Genomic DNA, 26,137 nt, shown 5'->3' with positions numbered 1-26,137 from the left:
ACAGATGCACATAAGTTTCAGAATAAAATATTGGCACCATCCTAAGTTATTAATTGAATATCCCAAAGAAATTTGATGATAGTTTCCCATAATGCATCAAAATCAAAACTTCCTTACTCAATCTAATTTTAAAACCATAAAAATCTTTCTAACCACTAATGGTTCTCTTTTCAACACTGTAGTTCCCTTTTAATTTTTTAAATGATAAGTCAGTTCAATTATTTTGTAAGGTATGTCTAGGTGTTGATATCATAAAAAATGGAGGGTACAATCACCTTTTCATTTTAATCATCATTATCTTGGTTTCGTCAGCATTACGACAACTTCATAGTTCTCATAAAATTGTTGAACACTTGGTGGTTGTTGGATGTTGGTGAGAACTTTTCCAAAGAAAACAATGTTCTTAAGAAAAGGATCACAATGAGCCCAACCATTTCAATACTAATGCATCCTTTGTCATCTAAACATTCCTAGTGTTCTCAATATAGCCAGTAAAAAATGTGATAGAGAGGCTAACACCCTTGCTTAATATCATGTCCATTTTTTAGAACTAAAGAATTAATAATATTTTAAGTTGTGTCCAGTCACTTTATTTTCAAGTTGGCAACTTAAATATTATTATGTTCTAGGTCATGTTTACTAAGTGTTTTTAACACTTTATTTGAAATATAATTCAAAAAGGGCCTTCGGATGTAATTTAAAAATATTTATTTCTATATATTTGGAAAGAAAAGTAAATTAAAATTAAAATAAAATAAAAGGGAAGGCCTGAAGTAGGCACCCATAAAAGAGAGGCCAAGGCTCAAAGAAAACCATTTGATTTGTCATTTCATTATTCCTCCATTTTAAAGATTGAAAAATTCAAAAACAAAAATCCTTGGTACTGGATGAAAACCCTCTTGGCTTTCCATAATTGGTTTTGGGAACAAAAACCCCATCTCCATTTGTAGTATTTCTATTTAAGGCTCGCACATGGGTTATAGATTGAAGTCATTTCCAGCTTGCTACACTGCCACTAGTGATTTAAATTCATTTTGAGCTTGTTATAGTCTAGAGTGATTTATTGAAGTTTTTAGCTTGTGGATGTTTGGATTGATTAATTTTTGCAAGCAAATTAGATGTATATTTCATTGGCTAATTCAAAGACAAACTTAATATGGATAATTTATGAGGGATTGTTGCTGTCATTATATATATTGTTGCTGATTACATTAGCTATCATCTATGTTACCGAGTACGGCACTAAGAGCCCGGGTGCTGGTTCGGGTTCGAGCTGGGTCTAGGTCAAGTCCCATTGCAGCCCTAGGTTCACCGCAAGTTTGGCCCTGCCAACTCTCATAAAACTGATTTTTTTTTCTAAATTTTCCTCCACGTGTCTCATTCTTGTGCATCAAGTGTCTCCAAGCTCATTCCCATGCATACAGTCCAATGATATGTAATAATTGCTTAGTGTAGTTTCAAGTGTTTATCTATATAAAAGATCCAAAATTTATTAAATGTGTGCACTAGGCACAAGGGGTGCAACAAAGAACAACAGACGGATGTATAGTCAAACAAACCAAAATTGCAACCACACAAAAGGGTGTGCCAAAAAATACAAATATTCAAACCATTTCTCCTTTCTTTGAAGATCTCAATGTCATATGATGCTTTGATTTTGATGGGGTGTTTTCTTTCTCTTCACTTCCATCCATGCATGATTTGTCACAGGGATCTTATTCAATTCTTTAAAAATTTCCCCATTTGAAGTACCATCGTTACTAGTGTTTGCTAGAACATCCACAGGCCCAGAAGAAATCTCCGAATTCTGAGCCGTGAATTAGAGAATACCTCGAGGAGGCTGGATTTCTTAGGGGTAACATTATCTCGACAACTATCTGTCATGACCTCGTGATTTTCCTTCTATCCCCAGAGAGAGGGGGAGATAGCGGAGAGGACCTGCTCTTGAAGTGGTTGTGAAGGGATAGATTTATCTTGATTAGTGGGCGAAATTACATAATGTCGAGATTCAACCCAAAGCCACCAGGTAGGCCGGCAATGAGGGGCAAGCATTAGCCCGCTGAGAAGAAAGTATCTTATGTTGAAGTTATAGCTATGGTCGGATCCTTCCCTTGGCCGACATGGCAAACATGATTGTCTAATTGGCCTATCGGCCTTAGACAATCATGAACCCGTGTATACTCTAGAAAAAGCAGGTAATATACATTATGAAGCGGTTTTGTTTTTAAGTCCTTAACTAAGCATCGGTTAAGACGCACACCCGTCACCCATGGTTAGACACGTCTCCTCATTGATATTGTCCGCCACCCCTTGATGAAGGATTACGTTGCCCTTGAAGAAGTCGACTCTTCATGAAGAGCCATAGTGGCGTGTATAAGAGGGATGCTACCTCTTTCATTTGGTGAATTTTGAAGATACTTCAATCGTGTGGAAGATTTCCTATATGCAGTCCGTTTTTATCATCAGCAAGTTCGTTCATCATCCACGGCAGATTGACTTCCATAGCAGATCAACTTTCATATATCTCAGATCGAATTAAATTATCATCAGCGAAATCATTCCTTGGGAGAGCGAATACACTACTTGGCAGATCGTACTCTTCCTTGGCTGATCGAACACATTCTTCATAGGTTGGATACATTAATGCAGTGCGGACTGCATACACAGTTATGCATTGTAAATTGATCTGAGCATATAGCCTCAAGGAGTGAAGAGATTCACATTGGCCTTTGTACTTGATCATTGTAAAAGCATCTTGCTGTTCATATTTGATGTATATATAGAAAGATATTTTCATGTTCCGGAGAGACAATAACCTTATATCGTCTATGGTTGGGAGGACAACAATGATATGAATTATTGCCCGTGGTTAATAGAACACACCCTATAATTACTGTGCATGGTCATCTTCTTGTGATCCTAGTATTGTAATGAAATTCAACATCATAGTATTGTAATGAAATTCAACATCTTCTAGCATTATGATGTAACATGTTTGATTGAGAAGCATTTTCTGCACTTGAAAGCGATCTTCTAATGATCTATTAGATGTCTCCATCTTCTTTCTCCTACCTTTAGATAGAAATCCACTACGAGGCCATTGGATACATCAATTTCTACGCATAATCAAGCGTCAGTAGAATTTTCGTAATTTATTGTTTCCTTTGAGATGTTGCGGTACATTCCTAGGCCATTCCCAATTAGCCTTCAAGCAATCAACTTCCCAAAATTGTAGAGGTAGGTATGGTAAACACACCCAAAAAAATGCAAAGGAAAAAGTCTTTGTTCGGGTATCAAAGGATGGAAACCACGGTTCAATGCACAAGAAATCTCTCTAAAAAATCCTGGACCAATATTAAGTACCAATTCCTGGTCAGCTTGAGAGGCAAAAATTCCAAAATGAAGAAACCTTTGGCACACGGATATTAACTGATTTCTTCCTCCATATATTCCTTCTAGTTTTCGCATATCCACGAGTGTAGGTCACATAGCTTTGGCCAGAGCTTCATAAACTTGCAAATCACAGCATGAATCTGCAAATATTCCTTTCTATCTCTTGCAATATTATCCAAACTAATTTTGGATACGGAGACCAAGTGGCAGACGAAGAAAGGAGGGTTTTGAAAACACGGTTGCGGGGAGACTAGGATTCAAGGCTAGATACGCCAAATGTTGCCTTAGTCCCAAATTGAGAACACACACTAGTCTGCCTGTGAGTGCCCTTGTAGATGGCATCTTTAAAGCTTGGCCGAGATATAATTGTTTGATGCTTAGAAAAAATCTGGTGCCTTCGCAATTTAGGGCTAACTGCAACCATAGTAGAGGCAAGCTTAGACCTAAAGACCAACGTAGAATTCTCCAACAAACCCACGGTGAAACCCAAACCAAATGTGGCATCCTTGCGGAGCGAAGCCTGCACACATGTATAGGGAGGGGCATGACCGACGGAAGAGGAGCAAGCAGAAGAATGTGAAACAAAGCAAAGCGCCATTTTAAAGTCGAAAACAATATTTCAATATATTATATATATAAATTTATGTAATATATATTATATAATATTATATATATATCCATTCCCATACCTGTACCCAAGGGGAAAAAAATGTCGTGCCCGCATACCGAATTTTGTATCCGTACTCACACCCGTACCCTAATCAACAACTTAGGCTATCATTGATAAAAGTTAGATTTGGGGTTTCTATTTTGGTCTTTCCATGTTTATTGTTATTTTCATAATTCATCTTGCAACTCCTTATCCAGTTCTAATCTCATACTTAATTAATTTTATTGTATAAGAATTTTATATAATTATTGTTGAATGATAATATTGTTGTCTATGAGAAATCAATCAGTCATGTCATATTCAATATAATTGACATATACAGTTTATATCTTTTTGTTTATTTTGCATTTGAGCATGTACACTAATATAATGAGTGTTTGACTTTTCTACTTAGAAGTGTAAGTTTGACTTATAAGGGATTTGCAATATTTATATTATTGCTAATCATCTAAAATTTAAAAATTACATTGGTCATATGGTTGTTGTTTGAACTTGCACATGTTTGATAGATCATCTATTTTCTAGAATTGTATAATAAGAGACATTATAGTGGTATCAAAATAGTTATCTTTCTAGTTTGTGTGGAAGAGATATTTTTTAAATGCAAATTTTGTCTTGATGCATGATAGTCAAAAAGATTTCAAATATTTTGAAAGAGAAATAAATAAAAAGTCAAAAGTGACAAAGACAACATAGAAGAAATGAAGTTGTAGGAAACTATCAACCGAATTCGGAAGAATTTAGCTAGGGAATTCTAAAGTTCTATGAGAGAGTCTACGTCAAAGCTAGCATAGGTCTTGTAGGAGTTGAAAAAGAATCTAAGTGCCTCCAAACTAATCTAGAATGCTATGGGGGTAGGAAGTAATTTAGCCAATGATAGGGTTTCAACCAATTCACCCTCTAAGACCTTCCGAAAAATTCTTACAAAGGGAAGAGAATCAACCACAAGAAGAACTCAATTTTCATCCTCACATGGTAAGTGATATGGACGTATACTGTATGAATACAATAGATTAAGTCAAGCAACTCATAATGACTTAAATTTCAAATAATTTTGTGATCTAAAGATGAAGTAAGTTTCTAAGAGAGGAAGAAAAACATGACATGAGCCAAAGAAAACTTTCTTAAAAAAACATATCGAATGGAAACAAAGGTCCAACAGGCTACAAAAGAATCCACCATGCAAGATGAATGTAAGGATCTCTTATCAAAACGAGATATTTTATTGACTTCTAACAAATATGTATACCAACGGATTATTGATGAAGTCCAAGAGGAAAAGGCATTACTTGATGAATGCTAAAAGCCCAAGAGGGAGACACCCCATGAACTACCAACAATCTTCCAAAGATTGAGTCATTTTTGTATATGATTGATTTTCATGATAGTCATATTGACGAGCATGCAATTGAGGGGAATATTTTTTATTGATCCTGAATTAAGAATTTTGAGTATCAAGGATGGTGGTGTTGAGAATATCTCAACAATTTGTAATTTGAAAAAGGAAGGTGAGCACTTTGATTACAACCCAAGGTATGAAAAAGATGGTCATATTTCAAATTTATTGCTTTGTACTCTATTATTACAAGATTCTTGTCATCAAGAAAAGTATTTAAAAAGGGTTGATAGTGTGAAGGATGCAATTTGCAACAGAGGGCTTATAAATTATTTGATCCAAGTTCAAAATTGTTTTTGCATATGGGATCTGAGTGATATTTTGAGGTAAAAAAATAATAAAGGCTTTGATGAGATAAATGTCACTATTTCTAGTGAATTCTTGAACTTGTGCATTTGGATAGAAGGAAAGCTCTAGAAAAACTATATATGTTGTGAATTCTAACAAAGTTGTGAAGGATCAATGCTCACAATTCATGGGTCACTCCTTGGAGCCAAGTTCTACACTTGAAGACAAAGTTATGGATTATGGCCTAAAGGAGATAGTCACAATTGCTGGAACAACGAGATGCTTGATGTTGGAAGGTGGTAAGAAAAATATGTCATTTTGGTATTTAAGAATTTATGACTAAGCATGATTTGATGTTTATCAAATAAATCTACAAAAATATTTGCTACCCTTGGATATATAAAGGAGACACAAAATATGAGATACAAAAAGATGAGTTCACCATTCTTTGCATCATAAAGACACAAGAACTTGTCATCATATTGGGTAGACACAAGGTGTGCAATGACTTCCCTATCATGGGTCTAGGAAAAATAGGCATAGTATTGGACATTCAATGATTACATTCTTTTTTATTTTTTACTCTAGAGGTATCCCCTTGACCCAGCCCAACGCCAATGATTACATTCTATTGGAAATTTCACTATGGAGTTGAAATCCAATGAAAAAGAGGTAGTGCTTCAAGGCATCAAAGATGGATCTCCAAGAGGCTACAAAGGTCCAACAGGCTACAAAAGAATCCAAACTTCATCAATTGGTGGAAATCAAAACTTCATCTAGAGATGAGAAACTTGATCATGTATGTATTCACTCTATTTTTTATCAACATAGTATGGTGATCAATGTTATACCTCTAGGATTGCCACTAGGTAGAAGATTTGATCAATAGATAGAGAGAAGACATGTTGGAAATGTTGGATTTGATTCCTCAATCCTACAACTCCCAAGAATCACCTACCATACAAAGAGAGAAAGAGAAAAGCTATGGAGGCCAATAGCTATTGATCCAAAACATGAATTATCATTAATTTGTGTTGAATAATAAATTCTTATAAAAGGAAATTACAAAATGAAAAAAGAAACCCTAGGTGAGGATAAAATAATATCATGACATGTGTCCTCATCCTATGACTTGAGACACAAAAGAGGACATAACCAAAGTAAGCTCAAGTAGCTAGAGTGAAAAGGGGCCCGAGTATTTACAATTTTAAACAATTAATTAGGTAAATGACTTTTTACTCCAACACGCCCCTTAAGTGCAACTTAGGGAGTAGCTAAAACCTCTAAATGACCAATGCAAACGATGAGTCCCAACAAATAGACCTCATGAGGTATTTATTATAATTGAAAAAAACTCCATAACTAGAGAAAAGGAGAAAACCTCATGGGAAAAACTCAAATGAAGGACTAAGAAATCTCTAAAACAATGTCCCAAAAAGAATAGCAACATTAAGAACAACATTGAAGCACAAAGAAGTTGCAAACAACTGTTGAAAGATGAAGTTGCTATAGTGCTGAAAAGAAAAACCTCCTCTGAAATAATAATGATGATCAAGATCAAGAAGACAAAAATTTTATAGGCAAGACAACCAAACCATGGACTCAAGTATAATGATAACCAAGATTCAAGTATAATAACCATGGATGTATGGTGCTCACTATAGGCAAGACAGCTAAACCAATAAGAATTCGATGCTTCGATAGAATCTATAGAAGTTGTCAACATGAATGATGATTGAGTTAGATTTGGGGACTCGTGAATATCTACAAAATCCCTCTTTGTAGAAACATATATAGGTGAAGAAAGAATGTTAGAGTCTAAATGTTTCCTTGTGATATTTGAAGAAGATAATGTAACTCCATAAGAGTTATCAAAAAGAGGAGATTAACATCATCAATATTTTCCTCAAGATCTTCATGGTGAGATTCCACAAACATATGATGTATGTTTGATAAGTAAACATCCCAATAAGGTAGATTAGGAAGACATATATTGTAATATTCCCACTAATTTTTATTTTTATTTTTGAAGCAATAACACAATCAGCAATCACCTGTTACAGTTATAATAATGAAAACCATACAACTGGAAGGAACCCTACACTTTTTGATCACCGAGAGCCCAAACTAGGAGGGTGAGAGCATACGGTAGCAGGGGATCGTTAGATATAAACTGAAGAATTGCTGAAATACAATAACGGGCAGCAAGCCATCCCCTTTCGCTTATCCAGCGAGAAAGCAAGGAACTTGGTGGTGAACTAGCCAAGAGAATAACACTACAAGCACAAATCACTCTACCACAATATTTCAGTGGGAGCACTGAATTACAAACTACTCAACTCAACCGCTTATGCAGTGGGAGGATCATTACAACCAATATCACTCGATTGCTTATGCAGCGAGAGGACTGAATTACAAATTATCAAATCTAAGCGGCAAGCCAGCCTCTTCCACTTTTCAGTGGGATATGAATATTACAATCCAGAATGGTTAGTACTACTACTACTTAACCTTACAATAGAGAGGAAAGTGAGAGTAGAAGTATATTGCTAAACACCAGAGATAATGATCATCAAACTAATTCAACATCAAAAACAACAGGCTAGAAATGCATAACCAGCAACCCATAAACTCACTAAATTGCTCATATCTCACTTAAATCTTTCTCAATTCACTCAAAATCACTCCCAAACCAACACTAGACAAGAAGCAACTAAGAAAAATCCAAAATGGAGCTACCAAACACTTCAAACTACCCTACACGCATCCTAATGCACTCTCCAAAACTCGCACCTAGCTAGGATATTTTGATTTGCAATATTAAATTCAAAACTCAGAAAATGGTGCTACAAACTTACAAGATGTATCGCCAACAACAACAAGAAGGATTGAGCCAGTACCCAGAATGATTAGTCGCTCAGGTAGGGAGGTATGATCGAAAACTTGCTTCAACCATAGGGAAACGAGCAACTCCGGAAATCACTCCACACTCTGAAAATATTGAAATATGCATTGGAAATATCATAGAATACATCACACAGCTTTGACACTATGTTGATTGGCAAACCATGAATCCTAATGACCTCTTTAGAAAACAAATGAGCAATATGACTAGCATCTTGAGTCACCTTACATGGAATAAAATTAGCCATTTTACTGAATCTATCTACTACAACATAGATGCTATCAAATCTAGTTTTGGTCTTGGGTAAACCAACAACAAAATCCATACTTACACACTCCCATGGCTGGTTTGGGATAGGTAATATCTCAAGTACGAAATTGGAAACACTAGGGAGCCGCACTCTGAAGCTTCAAAGTTCATACGCCAATCCGGCAGCATAACGATGCAATTTTTCAAGATCGAAAATGAGACCAAGGCTCATATTTATAACTCCAAGCTCTCCCAAATTCAAATGCAAATGGTGCCCAAACTCAACTCAAACTCCCTTCATTTCATTTCAAGTCTCCTCCAACATGGTGCCCACTTCCCCTCTTCCTAGGCAAGTTTGAACGTTGCCTTTGGTGGCATTTTTTGCAATATAAAAATTATAAAATAGAAGATGTTTTATCCTTCCAAATTGCCACCAAATAATACACCCTTTTGACTTAGGAAAATAACACATGGTTATCAAATAATTATTTTCCCTAAGTCATCCTCAATAAATTTAATCAGTAAATACAAATATTTAAATATTAAACTTTAGACAAGAAAATAATATTTAATTAAATCACTTATGACTCCCATATTAATCATCAACAAAACCAAGATGAAGCAGAGTAAAGAAGACCATAGAACTGTTGTAGGATCAAGACCTTGTCCACTGCCAAAAATAGAAATGCTCCATACTACCACTTACTAAAAATAGCAAGTCATGAATTACTACTCTGAAAAGCATGATCTTCGCACCTAGTGGCAGAGCATGGAAAGCTCAGTGAGACAGCATCATCCAGACAGCCAAACCCTAACTTACTAAAAATAGCAAGTTCTCGCTTCACCAACGTTTGAAACCCTAATTTTTCATTCCACGTAGCCTACAGGTCTCTGGAATAGGCCAATGGACCACTGAAAGAACATCATTGAGAAGGGGACATTACATATATGGTCATGTTGTAAGGAATTTCTAGAAGCCATAGATGAAGCAGCGTTTGACTTGGTAGAAGTAGGATAAGACAATGGAGATGAGATATTAGTGCACATTATCCAATTACAGTGCTCATTCCTAGATGATGTCTCTAAACAAGATTTATAAGTATGAACAACCAAAAAAATTGCAATTATTAGATTAAAACAATTTGATAAACTAATGTGATTTTCTTAAACAAGATTCTTCAATCTATCAATCTACTTCTGAAAGAAATCATTTTCATCATAATTTCTTCCTACAATAAGCACATTTGAGCTTAAATGATAGAGAAATATTTTGTAAAGCACTAAAATGTAAAGGAGATAGAGTATAAAAACATGATTAACTCCTCGATAATGCATAATCATGAAATCAACATAAGAAAATGAACAACCAAAACATCACCGTACTCCCATCCCCCTACCCACCCCAGAAATTATAAAATTGTGAAATCAACACAAAAATGATTTTGACACTTTATATATAGTAACGCATAATTGTTACTTGCCAAAAAAGTGCAGAGTGGTCTTGATCTTTATGTCTATGCATGCCAAAATAAGGCTTTAAAGTTGAAACTGTAAATTTGTTTCAACTTGCAACATATAACAAGATCTAACACTTTCTCCAGATTTGCAATAGAAAAATTCATCAAAAATCAATATTGAAGGTCAACTTTCCATCATTATATTTTCAACAAACTGATAGTCAATCTATGGATTTTTGGGCCTTCTAGATGTTATAGCAAGGTTCAACTTGACCCAAAATAATCCAAAATGGTAGGTTGTTGGATTGTTTAGGAACCACCAAAATAAAATCCCTCATATATATGGCTTCCAAAGTCCAATTTGGACACAATAAAGCAAAATCTATTACCTTATATGCTTTGGACTCAATGGAAGACTTAAATTTGATCCACCAAACTTCAAAATGCACCTACAATATAGAGCCAAAAAGAGACTCAAAAAACCAACCCCTCTCTCACGTTCTTTTAATTCAATAGGTCATGATCCAATGCAAGAGAAGAACATATTCCAATATTAAGGAAAAATAAGACCTCAAATCCTAGATCTTTTGAAAGACTAACACTAGACACTCTCCCACTATGATATCAAGTAGAATTTGGCTATGGAGATTTCTACCCAAGATCAAGAAAACTAATGGCAAGCATTTAAAAACCCAATATGAAAGAATAATTATATTCTCTTCAAAGATGCAATATACAAAAAAAATACAAGAGGGGTGCTCAACTATGGACTACAAATGGGTACACCACCATGAGATGTGAACGTTCAATCACAATGGGATAAAGAAGATGTAATCATAACATCACCAAACTTAGAAAGTACAATTCACATAAGTAGATATCTGCTTATAAGCAAGCTTAACTTGTCCTAGGTGCATAATATCAATGAAGTAAATAAATTAAATGCAAGAATAAAAAAATACACCAGCAACGCTTGCTCTCTTGGGGATATAATTGGGAGAAACATTCACATTGATTGCACCCAAACAACTATGTCTTAGGCACATATTTCCTACTCAACTTCTTTTATCAAATGCTAACCAATTTATTTTCCCATAGTTTCATTTCCATTTGTTCTCTCCTTGTTTTGTGGGCATTCTTTTAAATTCTACATAATCCAAGGAGTTATATTATCTACTAATTCTATTTCAAATTTATATGCAGTTAATAGCTTGGTGCTTTTCCTTAGATGTTATGATAGGCCCAATAACCTTATTAGCCTTATGGTAATGGAACCATACACCCACTTTGATTGTGGTTAGATGGACCAACTTCACTTATATTTTTGCATGTTGGAGATTGATTGAAAGTCAAGATTGCCAACACTTAGGTGATACCTTTATGTCTCCTTGTTTATTTTTTCTTGTGATAAGTTTAGCATAAAATTGATTTAAACAATTAACAACAAAATAAGTTATAAATAATCCTTACTAAAATCTAAATCTAACAGGTGTGTCAAAGTTACTATGTTCCTATTATAAGTGAATTTGTAGGTAGTAGCATGGATGGCTCTTTGCTAAATCTAGAATGTGGGTAAGGGAACAATAAATAGATGAAAAAAAGATTCTTGGTGTATTGCCTAACATCAAATTTACCTCGAATATGATATTATTATAAGCTTGCATGAAGGCTGTGAATAGATGTAATTGTTGAGCCTCAAGATGTAGGAATGAAACCTATGCCTAGTGTGTGCTTAATAATTACTGGGATGGAAGTGAATGTTGCATGAATAATGTTGCCAAAATAATTACCTTCTAGAAGGACAAAATTCTAGGGTGTAAATTATTTCATCTTTTATGGATTTTAACTTCTAATAGGCACGTGGTGATCAAATTCAATAAAATATCATGTGCTCTTGGTTCCTTTGAACTAATTGTATGTGTTTGATATAATGTTAAATATATTGAGCCTAATGGAGTTAGTCGAGAATCCATAGAGATGTATCGATTTCCTAATATCTTGAGAAAGAATGAAAACATGCTATAGAAATTGGTTATGCATTTATCTAGTTTTGTATGTTCATATATTTCAAACTGCTTGATCATGCTTAAACCACAATTGTGATGTCTTACTCCAAGGTTAGAGTTTGCTTCGAGGGATTCTATAATGTTAAAAACTTAAAATACTTAATGACCAATAGAGAGTACTTGTTCTTATTGAGATTCAAATTTCCTAGTTATACTAATGGAAGCCTATGTTTCACAAGATTAGTTTGTTTCCTAAGCCTTAGAATATATCTCAAACTAATCATTTGATGCTACTACCAAGCTACTAAGGTTCCCAATTTGAGTTTAAATTCCCAACTTTTGTATGAACATAGCCCAAGCACCTATGAAGTTCCATAAGCCTTGCTTATTCTTGGTTAAGTACCACTTACTATAAGATGGAGTGAGGAATCTACATCAAGCCCAAGCTACACCTAATCTCTATGTAGATTATTATGTTTCACCTGGTAAATTAAGGTGTCAGTTGCTTAGGCCTTTTCCTTTCTTCCAAGTAGTTTCACACTCTTCATTGAAATGATGTGAATGTGTTGTTTTAATTTGGGAACAAATTTGTGAGTGTTCTCGAGTGTTAAATTCTCTAACTCAACAGTATTCTCCTTCTTTAAATCCCTTATAGATCCTTAAGCAAGGAAGGTTCTTCCTGAAAATTGAGATTTCCTTAGGAATTCTATATTTTGGGACCTCAAGATTGACCCACTTCAATTTCCACAAGGTTGCAACATATCAAATACAATCGAGGATTTACAAGTTTAAGGTATTACAAGGATGCCTTATTTAAAAAAGTGATTCCTTGCCTTGATCATTTTCATTGTTTCTTGTGATGTGGTGAAAACCATCAAACTTAATTAAGAGACATTATTTTGTGACATCTAACCATATGTCTCATCAACATGCGTTGGATAATGGTAAGTGTCACCCTCTTAGCCATCTCTTAGCATCATTGATCAATTAGAATTATTGGGCAAGAAACAAAATTTATTTGACATATCAACATCAAGCAAACAAGAATGTGACAAGTGTCATTCTCTCAGTAGTATTGTCTACCAATGTTGTGGGATGAAGTGATTTGATCATGTGAGATGTTGACATCATCATCTTGGTGGTATTACCTCATCAAAGTAGTTAGATTGGGTGATGAGTCTTTTCCGCAACAAATTCTCGACTAAGCAAGATCTTGACAAGTGCCACCATTTTTCTATAATGAATGAAGCAATTGGGTAACAAAAAGATTTATTTGACTAAAGACATTTAGCAAGTGAGATATTGACACATATCGACGTCTCAACACTATTGCTCTATGAGAGCTATTAGGAAAGAAAAGGGATTTAATCATCTAAGAGGCACTGATAAGTAATAATGGATTTAAAAAAATTAATTTGAAGTAGTATTGAACCATAGTTGGAACCACGTTAATTGTATAAACTTCTAAAGATTGTCTCTATATCAAATTATATGGTAACAAGCTTTAGTTGTAGAATCGCTTTGTTCAACTTAGAATAGGGTTCTTGGTAGAGTTGACACTGTGTTAACCTCTCTTTGATTTCATGCGAACTATTTGATGCTAGTTGACCCATGTCACCAAGAATGAGTCTCGAGTGATTATTAACATCAAGTATTTATTCAATTTGAAGGCATCAACCTAAAAAATACTATAATTCCAAGTTTGGATCCATGTTGGGGATACTGGTGATGACAATTTGAAGTTTAGGCTAAGCCCCTTAATTTATATGCTATTGAATTTGCATCAATGGTCATATTGGGAGGGTTTGCTTTCCTTTGACTAATTCATGTTTTCTTAAAGATGTTTGAATCACCATTCATTTTACCTTGGAGATAAGTAGAGGAAAGATTGTTTTGCATGTCAAGATCTTGCAAGGGCATTTATTGATTTGTGTTCTTCATTGAATTATGGATCCCCTAGGTTTTCAAAATGTCAAGATCAAGTGTGTGAGATTATGCCACATACTTGATTTCCAATGGTAAGACTATGACACATGTCTATGTATTAGATTATATGGTAACAAGCCTTAGTTGACTCTACATTTATCTCTTTGTGATCTCATGCAAACTGCCTTTTGTTACTTGATCCATGTCACAAGATTGAGTCTCCAATGAATATTGGCATAAGTACCAACTCATTTTGAAGGCATCAACCTAAAAAACATCTAATTCTAAAGCTAGATCATGTTGACGTGTGTTTTGACACACCCACCAACAGTCAAGTAGTTTATGCAAACACTCACCACCTCTCCTAAAAAGTAATGAGTTTGGAAGAACTCACTACCCAAGGTCTCTGTAGTCGGGTCTCAACGGTGATGGATAGCTCAATGGTTGATGTGGTTATACCTGTAAAGGGGCCTGCTAGTTAGAGCTAAATCTCGCTAGTTAACGGACAATTGCACTTCCTCTTTTTTTGTATTTGATTTAAGATTCTCTGGGGAAATAAAATGCGAAGCGTAAGGGAAACAAGAAAATAACAATAAAGATCAATACAATGACAACTTAATAAGCTATTCAATTAGTTCCCTACAATCCAAGCAATTATCAAATATTATCCAAGTTAGCATTCAACAACGGACCTCTAGAAAACCTGCAAAATCATCAATTTCGCAAATCTGTGGAAATAAAATCATCAACAATATGGCCTATCACAGTAATTCGCATACACCACTGATGTGCGCAATATGATTCATAAAATGATAGACAAAAAGATTAAACCACGTTGCTAACCCAAAACAATAGACGCTACCAGATTACACAGAACAATTTGGTAGAATATAAGCGTAGATCAGGCAATCTACAAGCTGCTTTTCATATTAATCTCCATGAATGTATAACAAAAATAACTCAAACTTCTTAACAATCTGCAAAATACTCTAAAATCTCTAAATAGGCCCCAAATCATCAATTTGGGACCCCCACAAATGAATCCAACTTCTCAATTTATAGAAGCTCTTCACCCTATTATTTAGGAAATAACTCTACCCTAAATTAAGAACTAAAATTAGGAGTCGCAGTTAACTTGCAAGTTTCTGCCTGGACACTCCACTTAACAACTACAAAACGAACGTTGCACGAGCACTACGAAGACCATGCTGGGTGAGCCACGTTTTCGTAATCATGTAGGATTTCTTTCAAAATTGGGACTTAAGTAGGAGGAGCAGTTTAAAAATACAAGAAAAAGCTTTGCTATCTTTAGCAATTGTGTGCTTAACTTTTTATTTCTTAGTAAAAGCCTTATAATTTTCAATTATGCATGCAACTGCTTGGACTGGTGGATTGGCTACATGCTTAATTCTAAATTTATATTTCTTCAAAGCCTCATCTGCATGTGCTCCTTGTTCCTCTAACTCCTTTACCGTATCTGCCACCTCTTGACACTGAGTAATCAACTGTGTGTATCTATCCATAAGGGCGACGTCAAACTGGGCGGCAGGTCCTAGGTTTTGTGCCTCATATGCATCCCATTGATTCAAGACTTGCTGCTGGTCCATTATTCCAGTATCAGCTATTCTGAGGCCAAAAGGCCCTAGTACATTCGTCACAAAATTCTCATATGACAAAATCTCCCTGAGGAGAGGGTCTCGAATGTTAGTCTTCTCCTTGATATACTGTTGATACATCTCTATTTTCAGCTCCAAAATGTATATGTAGGACTGTAAATTCTCACAACTGTCCCCTCCTAAGAGGTCTTCTTTTGCTATCAGCTCTTCTCCTAATCGTAGTATCTTTTTCAAAATTAGGAGTTGTTTATTAAAGATGTTCTCCTTTTGCTCCCATTGTGTGAAGCAAGTTGCCAAAGCTCCACCCGCTTGTACCGCCTTACGGTATATTTCCATTATATTTTGTAGAAACAATCTAATCTTGGCCGCATTTACCTGAGTCCAAGATTTGGCGGCCGCAACTACTCTTCACACCTCCAGTAGTGCCTTTACCTCTCTCTCTGGCAGTGATGAGGTTGAAGGTAGGTCATTCGTTCTACAAGAGTCCAAAGGTTTACACATTTCTATCAAGAGTTGTTTATACTGCCCAAGCTGCGCCTTAAGCTCCATATTTGAGGTGTGCTCCTTTTCCATGAGCCCTCTGACAACGCTTGTGGTTAGCTCCAAGGTATCTAGTTCTCCCCACTTGGTTTGCTTACCCAGGTTTATCTGTGATATTTGGTATTTGGGAGAAGCTTGTCCCTCGGTCTACGATGGAACTGCCACATCTGCAATCACTTCACCAAAACTAGTTTTTGACAGGTGATGAACCGTCTTCAGCTTCTTAACCTTTGGTGGTTCCTTGGTGATTGCTTGTTGTAGAGTAACCTTGGGGAGCTCTGTTTTTCTCTTTTTCTTCCTAAAGGTAAACTCCAACCATTATGGTATATCTTCAGCTTTATCACCTTGATGTGATACAATATCTACAGTTATGACATGAACCTCTACCTATTCTTCCGCTTCATCTCCTGCTTCGGCTCTCGTTTGCCCAGGATCTTAGAATGATGAAATCTAGCGGGCTAGGTTAGCTTGGAGAGATTGTTGTTTGTGTAATTCTCCTAGCTTACCACTAACCTCCTCATTGAATGCCATTTCTTCATCACCTGGCTCTATCTCTACTTGCTCGGCTGCTATATCCTTAAGAAGGTCCTCTTGATCTTGAGGAGTTAGAATCAACCTTTCATTCAAGATGTCTTCTGCCTCACCCGCTTCTTGTTCACTCCCTAGCGGTTGTTGTTGCTCAAAATCCTCCTCTTCTTGATTGGAGTCAGACTCAATGTTTCTAACTTTTACCTCCACAGTAGTGGATGTGAAACCTTGCACTCTGGGCTGCCCTATAGATACATTAAGTAATGGTGGTGTGGGAGCAGTGGTGCCTGAAGCACTTGTTGTACCTGTGGAAGGTGGCTGAGCGGGTACCTCCTCAGTGGCTTCTACTTTCTCTTCTTGTCCCTGGGTACCCTCTCCTGCAGTGTGGCCTATAGTCGTCCTTGGTGGGAGAACTTTGGCAAGTGGCACTGTGCCCAGTCCATCGGTCACCCCTAGGTCTGCAGCCTTCTTCAACAATTCAAACTTCTTCATCTTTTCTTGAAGTTTCTTCAACAAGTCCTAAGTGCTTTCTTGAGGCTTGTCTTCCTCACTTGGGTCAGTGGAGGTATTCTGCCTTGAGGTCGACCTTGTCTTTCGGGCATACTCCTTATGGCCTCTTGACTAAGGTACCCCTGAGGTGGATTCTTTTTGCTTTGTTTTTGATACGCTAGGTCTTACCCTCTGGCTTAACCATTGTTTAGTCCTATTGATGACCGCCTAAGTGACCTTCTCCATATTTGTATCCTCAGTTGCAGACCACTTTACTGGGGAGAGGGGCCTCTTATCTATACCTGATTCTCTATAGACTGGATCAAGTAACTCTCTGTCATCCCTCAAGTCTTTAGGGAGGTTAGTCTCAATACCAAAATCTCTTACCTGTGGGACAGATAACCTATTATAGTTCTTTTCCCTGACCTCAAAATTGCCTTGTAAGTTAGCCCAAAAATCTTCCAGGCTGGGTCTGTGCCCCTCATATGCCTTAGGCATAGCTTGTTTGAGTTTCCCATAGGGATCATAAAACTCCCTAGCATGATCGTATTCCTTCAATTTTAGATCTTGAAGCTCTTGTTCTGCCAACTTTGCCACTTGTATCTTGGAACAAGCAAAGTATCCAATAGATACCGAGAAATCAATTCCTGTTTTATGCTTTGATGACAGCAGTGATTGGAGGCCTACAAGTTGCCTTACATATTCCAGCAAAATCACCCTATCGTTGCAATAACGAGGCAGCACCATTGGATTCCCTGTGAATCCACTAACCTTGATGTAAGTGGAGCGTGGGTTTTGAATGAACCAACATGCCCACTCCCGGATGATAGCCATGACCTCTAGGCTAATCCGATATCCTGCATCCCCTATCAATTTGATGATTATTGGGAAAACAAAGGCATCATTAGCCCTCTTGAAATGCACCTTAGAATTGGCTAGAGTGAGTTGGGAATAATACTCCCGTATCTTCTTCTGTCCTTCCTTATCTCCCAATTGTCCTTCCACCTGTAGGCCTAGGAATTTTCCAGCTCTGGCAGCTACCTAGATGATATATGATGTGAAGAAGAATTTTTGTGTGTGTTGCACCTCTTTCATCTGCCTACAGATATTATCAGAGAGGATCTGCAGCCAGTCAAAGTATTGTTTCCCTATCAAAATGGTGGTCATGAACTGGAACATCCAGGGATGGAAGTGCTTGTAGTCTGGCTTGCCAAAGGCCCTACTGAGCATGATGATTAAATCTCTTTGAGGCTCTTTGAAGTCCGCCCTTAGGATCTCTGTTGCCTTGAGCCCTGTCTTTCTTTCTTCTTCTAACCAGTTCGCATTCATATGCCTTTTGCTAGTTGATGTCTTGTCATTCCATGCCTTCAAGGCCTCTTCTTCGGTCAACAGAAATGCTTCCTCTCTGGTTGGAATTCCAAAGACGAAATCAAGCATATCTAGAGACAAGTCTATGACTGTCTTTCCCTGTACATCTATGCATTTTCTAGTTTCTGGATTGTAAAATGGTGCAATGGACATTATGAATTCTGGTGCTTGTACTGACTATGGGAATACAGTGGCTTCAACTAAGCCGGACCTCTTAATTCTTCGGTGGAGGGCCTCCAGAGTAGATTTATCCAATTGAACCTTGATATCTTCAATTTCGACGTGGCCGATTTCAGTATCGGTAACCCATCTGATTTGATCCTCCAGCTTTGAAACATATATTTGTCCCTGGTAATGATACTTCATGGTGGTCGGAAGTCTATCAATTTTTTTGCCTCTTTTGCTAGAGGATGAGTCCATCTAACTACTTGAACCTGTAGGCAAAACACAAATCTTCAGTCCTCAATACTAAACATAAATTTTGATTCACTTCGAGACTTCGGGGTAAGCACAAAGGGGAGAAGGCTCGGAACTCCGGGGACCTAGGGTTCCGAGGTTAGGTCTATACAAACCTCTCGGAACTCCGGAGTTCTGGGGTTCCAGGTTTATGCCTTGGGGTGATCTGGAACTCCGGGGATCCGAGGTTCCGGGGTGGAATGGAACGAGCACCCGGAACTCCGGGGATCCAGGGTTCCGGGGTGAAATGGAAGTCGCCCGGAACTCCGCGGATTCGGGGTTCCAAGGTGGAAAGGAGGGGCACCCAGAACTCTGGGGATCCGGGTTCTGAGGTGAAAATGGAGGTCGCCCGGAACTCCGAGGATCCGGGGTGAAATGGAAGTCGCCCGAAACTCCGGGGATCCGGGGTGGAAAAGAGGGGCACCCAGAACTCCAGGAATCCGGGGTTCCGAGGTGGAAATGGAAGTCGCCCGGAACTCCGAGGATCCGAGGTTCCGAGTGGGAAAACTAGGGCACGCCAAAAAACAAAATGCAAAAAACAAACAACAAGAAAAATAAATCTAACCTAGAAAAACATCACGAGGGGAGAAAATTCACCAACCTGGTGAATCGAAAACCCCAAAAAAATGCCAAGAGAGAGCTCGGAGGTCCGGAAGTTCGTGACTTGAGGTTAGGGAGGAGAAGCTCCGGATGCACAAATGAACTCAAAAAGCCCATCATCTCTTATATATAGCCTCTCGAACCCTTCCGTACGAAAGTCATAAACACGATCTCGGGACTCCGGGATCCCGGGGTTCCGAGGTCAACAGAAAGCACCAGAACAAAACCACAGTCTCGGAGTCCCGAGGTCGGAACAACAGCGACCTCGGGACTTCGAGACTCCGGTGTTCCAAGATCGGAACAAAAAGAAAGGGACCTCGGGACTCCGGAGTCCCGAAGTAAAACCAAAAAAGGGAAAAAAAAAAAGGGGGCCATATTTTGACTGAAGGAGACTAATGGAGAAACAGATATGCTAGGCATAAGAGATCCATGTCGAACATATTGGCATAGGCAATCCAAATTTTTGTCTACGTCGATTTCTATTCTACTGAATTCGTATCAATGGTGGTATTGTGAAAGTTTGCTTTCCTTAGAGTAACCCCTATTTGCCTAGAGATGTTGAGTTATCGCAACCGCATTGAACAGTTATATCGCGTCGAAAAGTAGATCGCAACCGCATTGAGCAAATATATCGCGTCGAAAAGAAGATCGCAACCAAATTGGAAATCAAAAACTCTCGATACCGATCGCACGCCGATATTAGCTTTAAAAGTGGTTAAATTTTAGGTCAGGTTCGAATTCCTATCTGCATAGGCTCCCACGATTCTGCTCACCCCTAATGATGGATGACTGCCGAATCGACAACTGATCATCAATGGATAGTGGGGAGGGTGATCGATCGTGGATGGAAACTAATCTGGCACCGATGCAACGGAGAGAAAGATTATACTGAATTAAAAGTAGGAGTTCACCTCATTAATTTTTTATTTGTTTGTAGATTTTAACAGTAGAATAACAATATAAATTCAGATACATAATCAAAATTCAAAAACAGTCATTCAGTAGCTAATTAATCGGTATCAGTTCTAGGTTTAAAGGAAGCAGATCTAGCTGGACTTTACGAACTTAGGAAACAAATCGGATCAGTGAGGTTAAATGCATATTTAAATCAGATATGTTGAACCCTACCTGTATTTAAATTAGACAAAAAAAAAACCGCTATGACTGATCAAATTTTATAGTAGAATCAAGTCCGTCAAAATTCAAAGAGGGAAAAGTAACCTATATCAAAGGGTTGTGTCTATTTTGGTTCTAAAATGGACGTTTCGTACAGCGTGTTAGCCACAGGTTAGTCAATCGCAGCTATTAATTGCAAATTCAAGGCACAAAGTGTGATAAACATGATGGTCGAAAAAATTATCAAACCCAAATTTCATTATGAGGAATGTTTTGCTGCTGATTAAGTCTGACCTTGTGATTTTCTATTGTTTAATCTAGGATGGTTATGTAACTAGACTCGGTATCCGATCAAGAGACCATAGAAACCAAATTTAATGGAAATAATTGATGATCAAACTTCCTGAAAATTAAATCTAGCTTAGCAAATCCAAGTTAGGGGTTGTCTATGTAGCCAACAGAATTGTGATCGAATTTCCTTTCAAAAATAGAATATGCAAATTCTTAGAATTTACTCAAACCTTCAAACAAAATTGATGATCAAACTAAAGTAACCCTGAAAATTAAATCTAGATTAACAAATCCAAGTTAGGGGTTGTCTATGTAGCCCACAAAATTGTTGGATAGCCATTTCATTTCAAAAATTACTCAAACCTTCAAACAAATTATTAGTTATTAGAAATAAGTCATAATTATCAATTGAAGGTAAATTAATAGTTTAAAAATGATAAGGAAATGGGATTTTATTATTGTGATACAAATATGGCTTATATGAACATGTATAACCTCTCTTTCAAGAGTATATGTTCCTTTAATTAAATTTAAATTATAATACCACGTTTTATTTATGAGATAATTTTTAAATAATCTATGAATCTGCTCTAAAAGTTAAAATTTATTTTTAATTTAGAAAAATTTGTATGTCCTTTATTTTCAAAAGTTAATAAGATTTTTTTTTTAATTCAAAAAGTTATATTTTCATTAATGAAACGATAAAAATATACAAATATATTAAAAACATCAAATTTTTATAGTCCATAACAATTTTGTAATGATGTTTTTGGACTTTAATTGTGTAAACTTTTTACATCAATGTTTTGGATCATACTTAATGATTTATCATCATTATTCTCTTTTATGGCTCTAGTTTATTTTGAAGATATGTAAAAAGTTTATACACAATTAAAATACAAAAACATCATTACAATAGTACAAATTTGATTTTATAAAGAGAATTTGGTAGATATTCAATCTTCTAAAAAAAACCAAAGTATTATATATCGAAGTCAAACCATGGTCACAAGAAAAAACAAATTATGCAAACACCACCACGTGAAGGGGGGTGTATGGTCATCCTTACATGGGAGACCCCCACATAAAAGCCACCTTTGAGGGAGGATCCAAATCTTCTCATCAAAGTCGAACAATGGGATTAGCAAAAGACCAAACTTACTAGAATGTCCTAGTCAAGTGAACAAACAAGTTAAGAAGAAGTAGCCAATTTTTATGCTAAACGGTGTTAAAATTATTAATGAATAATGAATGACAATATCACATCTCCCTAGAACAAAAAAAACAAATTATGACACAATATATTCATTAGAAATTAGAAGACAATAACGACATAGATCCAATATTTATATAATAAATATTCAAGGTACAAAATGAAGGAAATGAATTACTATGTGTAGGATTAAGGATGCACAAGTCAAGGAACACAAGTGTCCCAAAGGAGAGTAGTTGCTTGAAGGACTGACTCAACTTTAGTGTCAATTAAACTCATCTTGATCAAAGAGATGTGACATTTTAAACATTGTTAAATAATTGAATGAGGTGGATGTGGCGTGTGCTCATATCAATCAAGGTTATGGTATGTGCTCTTATATCCTAATTTACTCAAGGAAATTGTTAATAAGTACCTAAATAAACTTAATTTAAAGTGTAATTATTATTAATTGCACCAACAACCCTCTTAACTGCAATTAAGGTAATAAATAAAGGACCCTAGTGAGACAAACCATAACAAATACCTATGTACAATCTAAAAGGACCTTAATGTGCAAAGAAAGTGCAACCCCCAGAAGTAGGAAAGGAAAAATCCACATCCCAATCAAAGTATAAAAATAAAGGCAAGATTGATCCCCATAAGTGATAGTGTCCTAAATTCCCTACAAGGCAAGGCATGTGTGTGCCTCCACAAAGAAGACGGAGAAAGTTAATGCAAAATGTTGCATGGTGATGTTATAGGGGGTCCTAGTACAACAAATGATGCATCTTCCTTTTGAAAGAAAGAAACCTTGGATGTTTGATTATTGAATTCTCACTCAAGTGGAGTGTAGGAAGGAATTAGGATGTGAGGAAGTTTCTCATGTGCCTTGATGTCAATGTTGAACTAGGACTATGCCATACAAGATTCAAAAATACTAACTATTGAAGTGTAAGACCTAAATTTATGTGAATTAAGATGTGTCAAGATAGTGGAATGATATGGTAGAGAGAGTAAATGAGAAAGATAAGAAGAGATGATGGAACTTTAGTGTGAGTTGTCATCAAAGAGAAGACATGTCCTCAATGTTTTCATCAAGAATGTGAGATTTAACAAATATCTATTGAATGTTTGATAAGCAAATATCTCATTGATCAACATGACAATTGTGAACCTACTAAAAATAATTTGTAGTGCCACATTAAAAAGTTGATTTCTCTATGAATGTAATAGGTGGAAGTGGATAAAAAATTCTTAATGTTATAGGTGTGAGACAGGGAGAAACAATAGGAGATGGCTCCATATCATCAAAATGTTTGAGAATTCCTTGATAAGTAAGTTCATCTTCAGTGTCATTCTCGACATAGGATTATCAAAATAATTAAGGGGAAGAAGCATGTTCATAGTGAGATCATCGAGGAAAGAAGGTTTATTAGAATCTCTATACATATCTCATAGTTTTGTTCAAAGAGTGCATAGGCACTCAATGTGTTATAGAACTTGTGATGTGTGGTGGCCAACAGTAACACCAGTTAATCTTAAGGCATGATCATTTAGATATTTCCTTGTGTAAATGTTAATTCCAATGTATAGCTACTTTAGGAATATGTTCATAAAGATGTGGAAAGAGATGAATCCATTTGTAATAATTCATGATGACGTTTTGCCAAGACTTGTAATGTACCCTCTTAGAAATTTACCAAGTTGATGAATCCATCAACAATGCTTATGCCCACTAATCAACTCATAAAGGGGCGATTTGTTATACCCGCTAGTGGGTTCAATTGTTTACCCAATTAGAAAATTTAGAACTTTATGTGAGTTCATCAATTATGAAATTCATGTATGTAAGCTCTGAAGACTAGTACATGTAATAGCACTTTAAAAGTTGAGTGTGTGCACTTTACATAAATTATCATAGAAGACCTCTGATAGGGTTGATTGTGAATCTCTTTTAAAAGTTATATGAAATATTTTGATTTGATAAACAATGGTTGGATTGGATTTTTAGTCTCATAGCTAGCCCCAAACATTCAATAATTGTGAGTAGATCCCCTCAATTTTTCTTTGAATCATTTGGAAATCTTCATCAAGGGAACCCCTTCCCAAATTTGAGGTTGTAATATTTTTTTATGCATTGGGTTGATTCATTCAAGTGGCTTCCAATTTTGGTAAATCGTACAAAGAATGTTTTACTCATCTCACATCAAAAACTTGCAAATGACATTATGCTTTTTGAGAATTCAAAGTGCAAGAAGGCAAGAATAAATTAAGACAACTATGCAATCATACACTCGAGCCTCAGGCCAAGTGGTGAATATTTTGAAATTAGAAATTTTCTACTTTTTAATTGACTCACAAAAGCATTAAATATCTTAAATATTCTAGATTTTAGAAAATGTTCTCTACCAAGTAAATATCTTGGGTTTCCCCCTTTTGAGGGTTATTATTCTATAAAGATTTGGTAGCCTTTGGATTCATGTTCTAAAAGTATGACTACTTGGAAAGGGAGGTGGCTCTCTTGGGTGGGGAGAATCACAATGTTAAAGGCAATAACTACAACAATCCCCATCTTTCTTATGTCCGGTTTAAAACTTCTTAGGGAACCTAGGAACAAGATAATAGAATATGAGAAATTTTTTGGCAAGAATCCCCTAAGAAGAATAAAATCCCATTAATCGCTTGGAATACTATTTGCAAGCCAAAGGATTTTGGAGGAGTTGGCTTGAGAAATCAAACATTGCAAAATAAGCTCCCTTGAAACAAACTTAATATGGAATATTTATTCTAAATTATCAAATCTAAAATGGTCTAGAATAATGCTAAATAATATTTAGACTTGCAAGATAGATCTAGAATTTTGACAGTCTTAGATCCTCTAAAGTGTTCTCATATTTGGAGCTTTTTTCTTTCTTGTAGAAGCATTATTTCAAATTTTCTTACTTGAAAGATAAGGAGTGGGAGATCTTCTCTCCTTTGGGAGGATTCATAGAATGGTTGCCTCTATAATATCCCCAAATAGGGATACTAGGAAAAGATAACAAATTCTACAAACTAGGGCACAACATTCTAAGAAATTATTTGCATGTAAAAAAACCTCAATTGCAGTCTTAGATATTATGTCAGAATCAAATCTAAATTTACTAACTAAAGAAATAGTTTGAACAAATTATCTAAGTTTAGAAACATACAACAACAACCTTAATATCTGCCCAAAAAATTTCAATACTGAAATACAACTTCCCTTACATTTTCTAAGATAAAATAGGGATAAATATGTAGATTTTAATACCCAACTTGCCTAGAAGTTTGAAGTCAACAAACAAAAATAAATTATATTGTTTATACATACCAAGAATGCAAAGTTGTCCTTGAAAGGATAGCCAAGTTATAACACCCAAAATGAGGGTTTCAAACCCTAATGCAATTAATTATAAAGGCCATAAAATGCAACTCCAAATTGAGGTGCTCAAGTTTGTATAAAACTAGCTAGAGTTTGTTGCTCCATATGGTGAAAACTTCTACCAACAACTCACAAATCTCCTTTAGTTAATCATGCTTCAATCTTAGGGCAAAGCCCTAATTAAAAGATGATAACAAGCATCAAAATCGTTGCTCAAAGGATGGTGTACAAGTTTGCCCCAGATC

The 26,137-nt window shown here is 36.1% G+C and overlaps 1 protein-coding gene across 6 annotated transcripts in view; it reads right to left on the bottom strand.

The window, feature by feature from the left end:
• The window catches only part of LOC131079980 (glucose-1-phosphate adenylyltransferase large subunit 3, chloroplastic/amyloplastic), a 225,750-nt gene that overhangs the window by 181,963 nt on the left and 17,650 nt on the right, over positions 1–26,137 (bottom strand). The window lies entirely within an intron of this gene.

This window comes from Cryptomeria japonica, chromosome 10 (assembly GCF_030272615.1).
Source record: "Cryptomeria japonica chromosome 10, Sugi_1.0, whole genome shotgun sequence".
Lineage (NCBI taxonomy): Eukaryota > Viridiplantae > Streptophyta > Pinopsida > Cupressales > Cupressaceae > Cryptomeria > Cryptomeria japonica.
This window is presented reverse-complemented; position numbering and strand designations above follow the sequence as displayed.